The sequence below is a fragment of the Macaca nemestrina genome, chromosome X (assembly GCF_043159975.1).
Source record: "Macaca nemestrina isolate mMacNem1 chromosome X, mMacNem.hap1, whole genome shotgun sequence".
Taxonomy (NCBI): Eukaryota; Metazoa; Chordata; class Mammalia; order Primates; family Cercopithecidae; genus Macaca; species Macaca nemestrina.
Genome location: NC_092145.1, coordinates 3,623,537 through 3,639,302, shown reverse-complemented (window position 1 = coordinate 3,639,302; position 15,766 = coordinate 3,623,537). Strand labels below are relative to the sequence as shown.

At 37.6% G+C, this 15,766-nt stretch overlaps 1 protein-coding gene and 1 non-coding gene across 5 annotated transcripts in view; both read right to left on the bottom strand.

Moving 5' to 3' along the window:
* LOC105495877 (gamma-aminobutyric acid type A receptor subunit alpha3) overlaps positions 1–15,766 on the bottom strand; it is a 284,992-nt gene that overhangs the window by 68,501 nt on the left and 200,725 nt on the right. The gene's annotated exons all lie outside the window — the stretch shown is intronic.
* On the bottom strand, positions 13,482–13,586 carry LOC112429213 (U6 spliceosomal RNA). Its single transcript, XR_003021371.1, has one exon. It is a non-coding gene; the product is annotated as a U6 spliceosomal RNA (small nuclear RNA).

Sequence of the window (15,766 nt, the reverse complement as noted above, 5' to 3'; positions counted from 1 at the left end):
TTGGCTGTGAATCCGTCTGGTCCTGGACTTTTTTTGGTTTTTAGGCTATTAATTATTGCCTGAGTTTCAGAGCCTGCTATTGGTCTATTCAGGGATTCAACTTCTTCCTGGTTTAGTCTTGGGAGAGTGTAAGTGTCCAGGAATTTATCCATTTCTTCTAGGTTTTCTAGTTTATTTGTGTAGAGGTTTTTATAGTATTCTCTGATGGTAGTTTGTATTTCTGTGGGGTCGGTGGTGATATCCCCTTTGTCATTTTTTATTGTGACCATTTGATTCTTCTCTTTTCTTCTTTATTAGTCTTGCTAGTGGTCTTTCAATATTGTTGATCTTTTCAAAAAATCAGCTCCTGGATTCATTGATTTTTTGGAGGGTTTTTTGTGTCTCTATCTCCTTCAGTTCTGCTCTGATCTTAGATATTTCTTGCCTTCTGCTAGCTTTCGAATATGTTTGCTCTTGCTTCTCTAGTTCTTTTAATTGTGATGTTAGGGTGTCAATTTTAGATCTTTCCTGCTTTCTCTTGTGGGCATTTAGTGCTATAAATTTCCATCTACATACTGCTTTAAATGTGTCCCAGAGATTCTGGTATGTTGTATCTTTGTTCTCATTGGTTTCAAAGAACATCTTTTTTTCTGCTTCATTTCGTTATGTACCCAGTAGTCATTCAGGAGCAGGTTGTTCAGTTTCCATGTAGTTGAGTGGTTTTGATTGAGTTTCTTAGTCCTGAGTTCTAATTTGATTGCACTGTGGTCTGAGAGAGAGTTTGTTATAATTTCTGTTCTTTTACATTTGCTGAGGAGTGCTTTACTTCCAACTATGTGGTCAATTTTGGAATAAGTGTGATGTGGTGCTGAGAAGAATGTATATTCTGTTGATTTGGGGTGGAGAGTTCTGTAGATGTCTATTAGGTCCACTTGGTGCAGAGTTGAGTTCAATTCCTGGATATCCTTGTTAACTTTCTGTCTCGTTGATCTGTCTAATGTTGACAGTGGGGTGTTAAAATCTCCCATTATTATTGTGTGGGAGTCTAAGTCTCTTTGAATGTCTCTAAGGACTTGCTTTATGAATCTCGGTGCTCCTGTATTGGGTGCATATATATTTAGGATTGTTAGCTCTTCTTGTTGAATTGATCCCTTTACCATTATGTAATGGCCTTCTTTGTCTCTTTTGATCTTTGATGGTTTGAAGTCTGTTTTGTCATAGACTAGGATTGCAACCCCTGCCTTTTTTTGTTTTCTATTTGCTTGGTAGACCTTCCTCCATCCCTTTATTTTGAGCCTATGTGTGTCTCTGCATGTGAGATGGGTCTCCTGAATACAGCAAAACTGATGGGTCTTGACTCTATCCAATTTGCCAGTTTGTGTCTTTTAACAGGACCATTCAGTCCATTTGCATTTAAGGTTAATATTGTTATGTGTGAACTTGAACCTGTCATGATGATGTTAGCTGGCTATTTTGCTCGTTATTTGATGCAGTTTCTTCCTAGCATCGATGGTCTTTACATTTTGGCATGTTTTTGCAATGGCTGGTACTGGTTTTTCCTTTCCATGTTTACTGCTTCCTTCAGGAGCTCTTGTAGGGCAGGCCTGGTGGTGACAAAATGTCTAAACATTTGCTTGTCTGTAAAGGATTTTATTTCTCCTTCACTTATGAAAGTTAGGTTGGCTGGATATGAAATTCTGGGTTGAAAATTATTTCCCTTAGGAATGTTGAATATTGGCCCCCACTCTCTTTCTGTCGAAAGATCTGTTGTTTGTCTGATAGGCTTCCATCTGTTGGTAACCCGACCTTTCTCTCTGGCTGCCCTTAACATTTTTTCCTTCATTTCAACTTTGGTGAATCTGTCAATTATGTGTCTTGGAGTTGCTCTTCTCGAGGAGTATCTTTGTGGTGTTCTCTGTATTTCCTGAATTTGAATGTTGGCCTGCCTTGCTAGGTTGGGGAAGTTCTCCTGGATAATATCCTGCAGAGTGTTTTCCAACTTGGTTCCATTCTCCCCATCACTTTCAGGCACACCAATCAGACATAGATTTGGTCTTTTCACATAATCCCATATTTCTTAGAGGCTTTGTTCATTTCTTTCTACTCTGTTTTCTCTAAACTTCTCTTCTCACTTCATTTCATTCATTTGATCTTCAATCATTGATACTCCTTCTTCCAGTTGATCAAGTCAATTACTGAAGCTTGTGCATTTGTCACATATTTCTCATGTCATGGTTTTCATCTCTATCAGTTTGTTCATGGACTTCTCTGCATTGGTTATTCTTGTTATCCATTCTTCCATTCTTTTTTCAAGGTTTTTAGTTTCTTTGCGCTGGTTACATAGTTCTTCCTTTAGCTCTGAGAAGTTTGATCAACTGAAGCCTTCTTCTCTCAACTCATCAAAGTCATTCTCCATCCAGCTTTGTTCCATTGCTGGTGATGAGCTGTGTTCCTTTGGAGGGAGAGATGCACTCTGATTTTTTGAATTTCCAGCTTTTCTGCACTGCTTTTTCCCCATCTTTGTGGTTTTATCTGCCTTTGGTGTTTGATGATTGTGACATACTGATGGGGTTTTGGTGTAGGTGTCCTTTCTGTTTGCTAGTTTTTCTTCTAACAGTCAAGATCCTCAGCTGCAGATCTGTTGGAGTTTGCTTGAGGTCCACTCCAGACCCTGTTTGCCTGGGTATCAGCAGCAGAGGCTGCAGAAGATAGAATATTGCTGAACAGTAAATGTTGCTGTCTGATTCTTGCTCTGGAGGCTTCGTCTCAGAGGTGTACTCAGCCACGTGAGGTGAGGTGTCAGTCTACACCTAGTGGGGGATGTCTCCCAGTTAGGTTACTCAGGGGTCAGGGACCCACTTGAGCATGCAGTCTGTCCGTTCTCAGATCTCAACCTCTGTGCTGGGAGAACCACTGCTCTCTTCAAAGCTGTCAGACAGGGACATTTACTTCTGCAGAGGTTTCTGCTGCTTTTTGTTTAGCTATGCCATGTCCCCAGAGGTGGAGTCTACAGAGGCAGGCAGGCCTCCTTGAGCTGTGATGGGCTCCACCCAATTCGAGCTTCCTGGCGGCTTTGTTTACCTACTTAAGCCTCCACAATGGCGGGCACCCCTCCCCCAGCCTCGCTGCCACCTTGCAGTTAGATCTCAGACTGCTGTTCTGGAAATGAGGGAGGCTCCATGGGCATGGGACCCTCTGGGCCAGGTATGGGATATAATCTCCTGGTGTGCCATTTGCTAAGACCCTTGGTAAAGTGCAGTGTTAGGGTGGGAGTTACCCGATTTTCCAGGTGTTGTGTTTCTCAGTTTCCCTTGGCTAGGAAAAGGAATTCCCTTCCCCCTTGTGCTTCCCAGGTGAGGCAATGCCTTGCCCTGCTTCAGCTCTCGCTGGTTGGGCTGCACTCTCTGAGCAGCACCGACTGTCCAACACGCCCCTGTGAGATGAACCCAGTACCTCAGTTGAAAATGCAGAAATCACCCATCTTCTTGTGTCACTCACGCTGGGAGCTGGAGGCTGGAGCTCTTCCTATTCGGCCATCTTGGGTTCCCCCCATCTATTCACTTTGTTGATTATTTCTTTTGCTGTGCAAAAGTGTTTTTCATTTAATTAAGTCCCATTTCTCTGTTCTTGCTTTCATTGCATTTCCTTTTGAGATCTCAGTCATAAATTCTTTGCCAACGCCAATGATCAGTAGAGTTTTTGTAGATTTTCTTCTAGTATTTTAATAGTTTCAGATCTTACATTTGAGTCTTTAATCCATCTTGAGTAAATTTTTGTATATGGTAAAAGATAGGGGTCCACTTTCCTTCTTCTGCATATTGCAACCCAGATTTCCCAGTAGCATTTATTGAATAGGGTGTCCTTTCTCCAGTGTATGTTTCTGTTGGTTTTTTCAAAGATTGGTTGGCTGTAAGTATGAGGCTTTATTTCTGGATTCTCTAATCTTTTCCATTGATCAATTTGTCTACTTCTATACCAGTACCATGCTGTTTGGGTTACTATAACCTTGTAGAATAATTTGAAACCATGTAATGTGATGCCTCCAGCTTTGTTCTTTTTGTTTAGGATTGCTTCAGCTCTTTGTCCTCTTCTGTGGTTCTATATTAATTTTAAGATTTTTTTTTCTAATTCTGTGAAAAATGACATTGGTATTTTGGTAGGAATTGCACTGAATCTCTAGATTGCTTTGAGTAGTGTGGTCATTTTAACAATTTTGATTCTTCCAATGCATGAGCATGGGATGTTTTCCCATTTCTTTGTGTCATTTACAATTACTTTCATTGGTGTTTTGTAGTTTTCTTTGTAGAGATCTTTCACCTCCTTGGTTAAATGTATTCCTACATACTTTTATTGTAGCTATTGTAAATGAGCTTGCATTCTTGACTTGTTTCTTAGCTTGATCATTACTAGTATATGGAAATGCTATTGATTTTTGAATGTGGAGTTTGTATCCTGAAAGTACTGAATTCATTTATCAAATTTAGGAATCTTTTGGTGCAGTCTTTGGGGTTTTCTAGCTGGAGCAATTAGACAAGGGAAGGAAAAAACAGACATCTAAATAGGAAAGGAAGACATTAAATTGTCTCTGTCTGCATATCACATGATTACATATATTGAAAATCCTAAAGACCCCAACAAACAATTGTCAGAACTAATAAATGAACTCAGTAAAGTTGCAGGATACAAAATTAACGTGCAAAATTCAGTAACATTTCTATACACTATTTAAAAAATAATCAAGAAAATAATCGAATTCACTATAGCTACAAAGATATGCTTAAGAATAAATTTAACATTTTCAGAGATGAACGATCTATACACTAAACATTGATGAAAGAAACTGAAGAAGACACAAATAAATTGAAAATCATCTTTTGTTCATGGATTGAAAGAATTCATATTGTTAAAATATTGATACTACCCAAAGTGAGCTACAGATTCAATGCAATCCTTATCAAAAATCCAGTGACATTATTCACAGAAATAGAAATAAATCATAAAATTTGTATGGAGCCACAAAAGTCCCCAAATCGTGAAAGCAATTTTAAGCAAAAATAACGAATCAAAAAGAACAAAGCATTGGACTATTTGATTTCTATAGTAATCAAAACAGCATGGTACTAACATAAAAACAAACACATAGACCAATGGAACAGAATATAGAGCCCAGAAATAATTCCACACATTTACAATCAATTGGTTTTCATAAAAGATGCCAAGAACACATGATGGGGGAAAGAACAGTCTCTTCAATAAATGGTGTTGGGAAAACAGGATATCCGCATACAAAAAAAAAATGAAATTGGACCCCATTTACACCATACTCAAAAGTCAACTCAAAATATTTTGAGTTGAAACTATAAAACTAGTAGAAGAAAACAGAGAGAGAAAGCTCAACAGCACTGGCCTGGGCAATGACTTTTTTGTAAATGACCCCAAAAGCATAGACAACAAAAGCAAAAATAGCCAAATGGCATTACATCAATCTAAAAAGCTTCTGCACATCCAAGGAAACAGTTAACCTAGTGAAGAGATAACCTGTGGAATGGGAGAAAATATTGTGTACTATACATCAAATAAAGGGTTAATATTCAAAATATATAAGGAACTCAACTCAATAGCAAGAAAACAAATAGTCCAATTTCTAAAATAGGCAAAGGATCTGAATAAATATTTGTCATAGATGTATGAAAAGAGGCTCAACTTCATTAATAAATAGAAAAATTCAAATCAAAACCACAATCAGATATCACCTCACACCTGTTAGGATGGCTATACCAAAAATATAAAAGATAGGTGTTGGTGAGAATGTGGAGAAAAGAGAACTCTTTCATACAGCCATCATAAAAAAAAAAACAGTATGGAGGTTCCTCAAAAATTAAAAATAGAAATACCGTATAACCCACCAATCCCATTACTGTGTGTACATGCATCCAAAGGAAATGAAATCAGTATGTTGAAGAGATATCTGCATTTTCATGTTTATTTCAGCATTATTCACAATAGCCAAGATATGGAATCAATTTAAACATTCATTGGTGGATAAATGGATAAAAAGATGTGGTATATATACACAATAAAATACTACTTAGCCTTAGAAGGAAAGGAAATCCTGCCATTTGCAACAACATGGATGAACATGGAGAACATTATCTTAAGCAAAATAAGCCACACACAGAAAGACAAATACTCTACAATCTCATTTATATGTGGAGTGTATACAAGTTGAACTCATAGAAAGAAAGTAGAATGGTGGCCAGGAAGTGGGAGGACTGGGGAGATGTTGGTCAAAGAATATAAAATTTCAGTTACAAGGGAAAAATAAATTCTAGAGAGCTATTGTACAACATGGTGACTATAGTTAATAACAGTGTTTTATATACTTAAAAATCGCTAAGAGAGCAGAATTCACATGTTCTCAGCACAAAAATTGAGATGTGAGGTAATGCATATGAAAATTATCTTAATTCAGCTATTCCCCAATGTATAAATATATCAAGACATTCTGTTGTACACCATAAATACATATAATTTTTATTTATTTATTAAAAATAGAGCATGGATTCCAAAGCCAGACTGCCAGATTTAAAACTCAGGTCCACCATGAACCCAGCTTGTAGTAGTAGCTATGTGTAAGTTACTTCAGTTATCTGTGCCTTGTTAGCTAACACCTTGTCGATGCTAATTGAAGGCCTAAGACTGGATGATACTACAAAGGGAGTGATGGTATCTAGGGAAGACAAGAAGTCTAATGACTGAGATTCAGCATACTGACTGGGTTCATGTCTTTCCACTGACTCTCCACACACCTCAGGCAGAAGGTATATATATCAGAATCTTGAAGGAAGGAGGGGAAATGAAGCAAGGGGTAAACCATTGGGTTTGAAATCCCTGCTATTGACTAAAAGTCACAGGGTAAATAATTTCTTTCTATACCTTTGGAATTGAGACAAATTAGTGACTTGGCTATTTGGTGCCCTTGTCTCATCTTTATTGGAAATACCTAAGTGCATTTTCAAAACAAGCAAACATATCAGAGATTATTCTTACTATGTGATTTGCTGATTTTTAACATTTTATTATACCATTGATACAAAAGCCAGTATTTACTTTGCATTTATTATGCAGTTCTTTGCATATTAAGGATATTTTTTCTGGTGCATATGTCTTGTTTCCTGAACTAGATTGAATACCACATGTAAGTCATTTGCTTTTAGATGGAAATCCATCCAACACACTAACCCAATGAGAAAATTGTCCAACTCAGAAACTATTACATCCATGTCCTCAGTGCCTGCTGTGGTCTGAATGTTTGTGTCCCCCTGAAATTACAATGTTGAAATTTTAATATAACCACTAATGTGATAGTATTAAGTGGTGGGGCATTAGAGAAGTGATTAGGTCATGAGGGCTCTGTCCTCTTGAATGGGATTACTGGTCCTGTAAAAGTGACCTAAAGGAAAATGTTAGTCTCTTCTGCCATGTGAGGACACAGCAAAAAGTTGCCATATTTGAAGCAGAGAGGTAGCCTTTAGATACTGAATGTACTGGAGCCTTGATCTTGGACTTCCTGACCTCAAGAACAGTAAGAAATAAGTTCTGTTGTTTATAAATCACCCTGTCTAAGGTGTTTTATTATAGCAGTTCAAATGGATTAAGACAGTGCCCATTTGCCTTTGATCCAGGGAGAGTGACACTTCAGGAAAGTGAGGTTCTGGTTATCATAAGCTACTTCTCCATTACTTTACCCTTCTAATGCAGCAACCTCTAGCACATATTCCTTACCTAGAATACTGTGCAGCTATACAAATAACATTTGTATACTTTAAAATATGCAAGCTATATCTCAAATAAAGAATTTAAAAATCTGCAAAATTAATTGAATGAAAATGAGTCACCTAAATTAACCACAGAAAAATATCAAATCATTCTTAGATTTTTGCACATAGAATACGGATTATCTTTTAAATAAGGGGATAAAATAGAAGAAAACTATAAATAAGGTTAGAGAAAAAAGCTTCCCACACTAACTAGAATCCTAAAGGTTAAAAATCTAAAGTTTATTGAATATATGCACTGGTTGTTCAGTGAGGCTATCAATGTCTTTAAGTATAATGCAGGAGGGAACAGTTTGAACTTTGTAGGAGACGAGGGGCTCTGGAGTTCAGTATGAGCCCTACTGAAAGCAATCTGTCAATTAGGCCTCCTTGAAGTGGAACAGCCTACTCTGAACTCTTAGGAATGTTCTCTCTAAGGACAAATAACACTGCTTCAGGAGCAGTTGAGGTGCCAGGTCGGCTATTTCTATAATAATGGAGAAAAGGGCAGGATTTGGGATTTATGGTGAAAAAGAAAGAATAACAAATCATTAATAGCCATTATCAGTACAGCATGAGTCACTTGAAATATACTATCACCAAACACTCAAACCAAGCAGCACATTAGTCACAAGAATGCCAGTTGCCTGAGGTGTCCCATTAAATCTTCAAGTTATAGACAAGAAGCTCAGGACACAGGAAGGAGGGCCACCACTTTACTGCTCCATTTAGCCTTCAGAGGGAGCACATCTGAGTTTTAACAATTATCTTAGACGTGTAGCTCCAACCTCATTTTCTGACACGCTCTCCCCCATTCTCCAGCCATCTGTAAAAACTTACAATTTTACAAAACAAAACTCTCATGTATCTGTGTCTTTTTATACATTTTTTTTTTCCTGCCTGGAGTACCCTTTCCTTTTTATATGCACAACATATTTCCTCCAAGTCTTTTCTCAAATATTCCCTCTTCCATTATGCTTTGTCTGTGCCCTACAAGTATTGTGGTTTCCTCCAGCTCACAGCAATCTAAGAGCTCTTTGGACAACAGTCTTAGACCTTACCACATAAGATTATTAGTGTCTGTTTAGCTCTCTGTCTTCTGCACAGGACTATGAGCAACTTGAGAGAGTGGTCTCTTCATCATTGTAATCCCATCCCTGGTATGGTAATTGGCACACAGCAGATGGTTGACAGCTGTTTCCTGATTTAATAAATATTTCTGTGAGATAGGCAGAGCAGGTATTTTCAGCAACATGTCCCAAAAGAAGAGACTGAGACCCAGAGAAGAAAAATGCCTTGCCCATGGTTACACTGCTGATCTGTTCCAAAGTTGGGATTCACAACCATGGCTCTTAATTCCTTCTCTGATGTTTATTCTACTACAACAGAGTTTCTACTCTGTCTAGGGGTAGCATCTAAAATAGCTGGGTTCTTTGGAACAAGAGGGACACTTATGTTGACCTGTAAATCCCTCTGTTAGAGTGAACTTTTAAACAGACTCAATTTGCCTGGAGACCAGTTTCTTGCTTGGAGAATAAAGGCAGTCCTTGTTATTTCAAGGCCATGATTTCTACATGGAACTGGCAAAAATGAAATAATGTGAGGAAACTTCTCAGGAATACTTTTTTTCCTTTCCACCTTCCAGCTCAAATGTTAGTTCCCCTGTGAAGCCCTGCCACACATCTGGGCCCATGTCCCCAGGTTTCAGTGAATCCTGTAATTTTTAGCTCATAGCACTTCACTGTCAGCTTTGTGTGAAACTTCCATTATGCCTTATAGTACAGTGAATGATGTGTCCCATCATTCCTCCTAAGATATGAGCTCTTGGAGGGCAGGAGTTGATATCCTTGCATGAAGAGTGCACAGAGTAATTTGGGATTGACTGAAGACTTACACTATTATTTCCTTCTCACCTCATTGTAAGCTTTCTCAGAGCCCACAATGAACCATTCCATCTCTTCTATACTCTTACTTCTGTTCATTAGAGTGAGATTCACTAAGTGTGGCTCTGTGAGTCAGTTGCTAGCTTAATGAATAAGGAACTACAGGTGGAATCCCCTAGAGCAAAAGCCTTTACAAAAAAAGACTGTGTGATGATCTCAATGCTTGGTTGATCTGATTATATTAAATCCTATACAACTAACAGTCTGGCCCAAATGCTTTCCCTGGTTCCTGGCCATTTCAGAGGCAGATGCTATAATGAACACGCAAGTGCAAGCTATTTGCATCTAAATAAGTAGGAGAAGAATTTTACTGATGAAGTTTGTGGGAGGAGGGTTCCTGACATGCAGAATTTAGCCTTCAAATAGTTTGTCTTTGGAATATTCAAAGCACATAAAACTGACTCAGTCATACAATAAAAAATTTCATGGCCTTAATATGATAGTAACCCACACTTAATTGGTTCAGAGCACCACTTTCCTCTTGGTGATTAAACATGGAGAAACTAGTGCCTATTTCTTTTGAGCTAAATGTAGGACACCATTACTGTGTAACATAATCCATAGCTGACATTTTGTGCAATGTATTCAGTTTTACAAATTTCACTGTGTCAAAGTTTTCCTGAGTTCCAGAACTGCATTTCCAACTGCAGCTTGTCATGTCCACCTCAGATTCGTTATTTAAAACTGATAGCCCACACCTTCCCTTATTAGAGGAAATGATGTGATGTAAAGGGGAAAAAAGGTTTTCACTAGCAGAATGACTTGGGTCTCTATACCAGCTCTGCCACTTATTGGTGGTGTGAGTTTGCTCTATTGAAACTTCAGTTTACTAACTGTAAAAATGGGGATATTAACAATAAAAATAAAAACACTTCACAGAATGGCAAGAAGTATACCAAGCAATTTACATGCCTTATCTCATTTACTTCCTGCAATGGCCTATGAGGCAGGCATTGTTATTATTTGCCTCATTTTACAGAGGAAGGACCAGGAGCAGTCTTACTGCAGAACCCACCTTCTTAATAACCATGCTATATTATGCTTCTGTAGTATATACACATGAACATGGCTGTGAGGATTAAATGAAACAAATACATGTGAAGCGACTAGCACAATATATGGCATATAGCAAATCCCCAAGACATGTAAACTCCTAACTATCCCCTCCTCTCTCCAAAATATCTCCTTCTTCTCCTATAATGAGTTTTTTGTTGTGGTGGTTGTTGTTGTTAATAACATCACAATTCACTCAGTATCCAGGGAGAATATGTCAGGGACATTCTCAATGCACCTTTTTCCTCAATACCCTATATTCAGTTGGACTTCAAGTTCTATTGAAAACCTTTCTCATACTTGCCCTTCTTCCACTCTAACTTCTCACTGCCTTTTGTTGTACCTCTGTCAGTCTTCCCTGGACTATGAAAGGGTCTGCTAACTAGTATTTCTGTCTATTTATCTTCCAGAGTGCACCCATGGATTTTAATTTAAAAAAAAAAAACGGGGATTAGCAAATACTTGCCAACTGTTCACTAAATCCACTTTCTCGTTTTCTTGGCAATGTTTCTTTTCCCACCATGTCCATGTGACCTCATTCTAGTTAAAGTAATGTCAGTAGAAATGAGTATGCCACTCAAGGCCTAGTCTATAAATACCTCTCATATACAATCTGTCATGCTCTTTCATCTTCTGTTGACTTAATACAAATAAGCACAGTGGTCTTGAAAACCATGTGTTGCACCACTTGGAAATGAGCCACTTGTCAAGGGGGAACACCTGCTTTGAACTTTCAGAAGCAAGAAATATACTTCTATCATGTTTGAACTTTTATTCATTTTGGGGTTCAGCAACTTGTGTTATCACAAATTCTCTTGTCATATCATTCACTTTAAAAAACATTATGTTGGTCAAAGGATGCATATTTATAATTAGGTAGGAGTAATAAGTTCAAATGATCTATTATACAGCATGGTGACTAGTTGACAATAATGACGATACATTGTATTATTGGAAAATGCTGAGAATGTTCTCATCACAGAAGGATATCTATGTGAGGTAATGCATTTGCGAATAGCAAGATTTAATTATTCTGCAATGTATATATACTTAACATCATGTTGTACACAGTAAATACAATTTTATATGTCAATTAAAACATAAATAAATCTGTAAAAACAATAATGCTTTCCTGTAACTACAGGATAAACATATTCTGTATCACTTTTTCATTATCATCCCTCATCTGTCATGCACAAATCCTTCCAAATAGGTATGCTTTTGGCTATATTTCCTACTCCCTTTCTTTATCACTGCCATGTTCCAAAATCTGATTACTCCTCTTTATTCTATGGAAATGTTAACAATTGGGTCATCATTTATATTATACCCCAATACTTCTATTATCCTAGGCAACTTATTTGCTTATAGAAACCAGCCATACAACATCCTGAACCCCACACTTCCAATTAGGCACCAACTGCTATCAGTGCTACCTCTTGAACATACTGTATGTCCACAATTCTTTCTCAAAACCTAATTTAGTGGGAAAAGCAGTAACCTGAAGCTAGAATAAGTGTTGTGAAGATTAGAGATGTTTTACATAAAGTACCTAACAAATTGTAGGTGTTCAACACGTAGTATACTACATATACATAGTATATATAATACATAGTTGTCATTAGGATTATCATTTGAGTATTATGGCAGCTTCTTAGCTAGGCACCTCATCTTCAGCCTTGCCTTCCTCTAATCTGCCTCCTACACTGCTCCCAGAGTGATCTATCTTAAATGCAAATTTGTTTGATTTCTTCCTCCGCAATAAACTATTTAATGGATCCTCATCATGTTTATGCCAACATAGCATATAAGCCCCTCCCTCCACCTCAGACTGCTTTCCTGCACTGTACTCTGGTCCAGTCACACTGAACTTTTAGTCCTTCAATGTATCATCACTACCTTCTCCTCTCACTCTTCAAGCCTTTATACATGCTATACTCGAACTCTGGAATAGTTCCTCCCTGTCTTTTAATTTACTTCTACAGATCTTTTAGGTCTCAGAAATCATTCAGAAGGTGATTTCCTCTGGAATTTATTGTGGCTATTCCCCACAGACTCATTTCACTGTCCTTGCTAGATGCTCCCATAATACTCTCTATTTCCCCTATCAGGTCTCACAAAGAAGCATGGATTTTCTGATGCATGATGTCGATTCATGAATATATGTCTTTGTGCATACTATTTCTTCTGCCTGGAAAACCCTCCTCTACCTCAGCCCTGTCTCTCATTTGTTTGATATTCACCTACACTTCCTTCAAGATTCAAGGGACAAACTATGCATCACCTCCTTTTGCAGCTTTTTTTGATAACCCCATATCATTTTAGATGTGACTTCTCCTGCAATTCTAGCACATTTTGCACCTCCATTTCAGGAATTTTGTATTCCTGTGCAGCTATCTGTGCACAGGTCTCTGTAACTGTAGAGTCATTAAGAGCATGACTTGTGCCTTCCAGAACTTTAAACATAATAAGCACTCGTGAATGTGCTGAATGAATGTTTTAAGTCAATAGGATAAAATCTAGTTAAATTCAATAAATAGTTATCCTTCATATTCAGATAGTCAATAGGACTTTTTTACTGTATTATATATTATGCAACATTTATATACAATGAACACATTTACCTGTATCCTCATAAACAAATAATATGACATTAATAGAGATGAAGTTCTCTATATGTCCATACCTGAATAATAGAAAATATTTTATAAATGTGTGTATCATCTTGGGCTGGGCTCTGCTAATTATCTATGCATTGTTCCAATTTTAGTATGTGTGCTGCTGAAGTAAGCAGCAGGTAATAGGTTTTAGCCTGTATTTTTATGGTTGTTCTGAGGTCCCAAGATGAGGCAAAGCAAGGCTTCTTTCTACACTGCCCTAGTTACATACCCATGCAATGCTTGCTCAGATTTTAGTAGGAAGCTGTCCTACTGTAGTCTCCCCATGGACTCCAGATAAGATTCCTGAGGGTCAAAATAATAATAGGGATGCTAAAGAATAACACTTTCCGAAAAATTGTAAGTATTCTGCAGACCTTATTCAATTTTTGCTTTTCATATGCCTGTAAGACAGGCAGCAGCTACATTACTATCAGACTAGAGAAAGCAGACGGTTTGTGACTTGAGAAATGTCACTAGGTGAATTAATTGTGGGGCTGTAAAAAGAGCCAGGCTTTTATTTTTCCATTTTGAGCCTAGGTCTCCCTCCAGGCCCACCTTCCTGGACCCAAGGTGCTACTGTGTAGGAAACCAATGACTTCATCATGCTTCCATGCTTCTGTACTTCTTCTATTCTGTAAATCTGAATAAGCACAAGGGCATTCTACATAGACTCTAATCTCATCGAACTTGACTTTCTTGTCCAATTCAGACTAGGATAAAGGGCCCAGTTATCATCATCTTCCCATTCATTCAACTTTATTTCAAGGCAACTAATCCTTTGCTCGGCTTCATCCTCTGCCCTCCTCAACCTGCATCTTCTATTTTTTTTATATTTCAATATTCCTATCCTCTCTCCTTTCTTCTCTTCTTTTTTTTTTATATTTCAATATTCCTATCCTCTCTCCTTTCTTCTCTCTTCTCTATCCCTCCCCGAAAACTTAAACCTATCCTCTATGCTTTATTCCTTTTATTGTTGTTTCTCCTCTATCCTGTTCTTTTCATTCATTCTCTATTTCTCCTCACTATTTGCAATCTCTACTGTGTTCAGATCCTTTCCTGCCCATTACTCTCTCCCTCCTCTTGCTTCTCTTCCATTTGCTTACTGTTTTCTGCCCATCCACATCTCCTCATTATTCTGTCCCTCCATCCACCTCATTCCATACAGTTTCTTTTCTGTTTACATCTACTCCACTCCATTCTTTCCACAATTGTGTGAACTCTTATCTCTTTTTCAAACTCTTCTCTTTCCTATAGTTTATTACAAGCATGCCTCTTCCATCTATTCCTTCCCTAATGCTCTGTTTCCCCAAATTCTCCTTGATATATTACATTCATTCATACCTTTTCTCTGTCCTATCCTCCCCACCTTCATTTCAACATTTATATATAACCTCATAAACTTTCATGCAATGTGAGAAGAGGTGTCCCTCTTCCTTTCAAGTAAAACTCTAACTGTAGATTTGATATCATCCCCTTTATGGTATTTATGAGAACTTGCTGTCAGCGATGTGTTATTTCTACTATATCTTCAATCTTTGTCTTCCTACTGACTCTTTTGTACTATCTTACAAGTATGTGTCAGTCTCTCCTCTGAAAACAAAGGCAATTTCTCTTATCCCTGAATGTAGCTATGATACCTTCCTCCCTTTCATTTTCAAACAAGCTTCTCAAAGTTATTTCCTATGTGCACTATCTCCACTCCAACTCCTAAAACTCTCTATTGCACTAGCCACTCTATTGAAACAGTGTATGTGAAGAATACTAATATCCTCCATGGTACCAAACTTAAGACATACTTCTAAGTCTCTATATTACATCTCTTTCTATAGCCAACAATGTTGTAAAAATGTGTAAACAGGGTAAAGTGCATGAACTTGCAGCTACCCTACCATATTAATAATGCTGGCTTAACCATCTACTACCCAGGTTAACTTGAAAAATTCTCTTACCCACGTCGTGTCTTAGTTTTTTTTTTTCATCTGTAAAGTTGGGATAATAGTACCTATCTCATACAGTTACTAAAGTTGTTAGGAATATTATAAAAGTAGAATGATTAGAACAGTGTCTGTCATATTTTACACACTATATTGATGTTAATTAATATACTTATTATACTATTAGTGGTGTTATTGATAACTCTCATTGTTTTGAAACTTTAATTTATCAGTCAAGACAGGTTAGATTAATATGCAGTAGGAAACAATCTGAAAATCTCAGTGCCCTAAAGTAACTGAAGTTTATTTCTCACTCACACTATCTCTGGTTGGGGCAGGGGGACCCACTCGCTTCTATGTCATCTTCAATAAGAGGCATA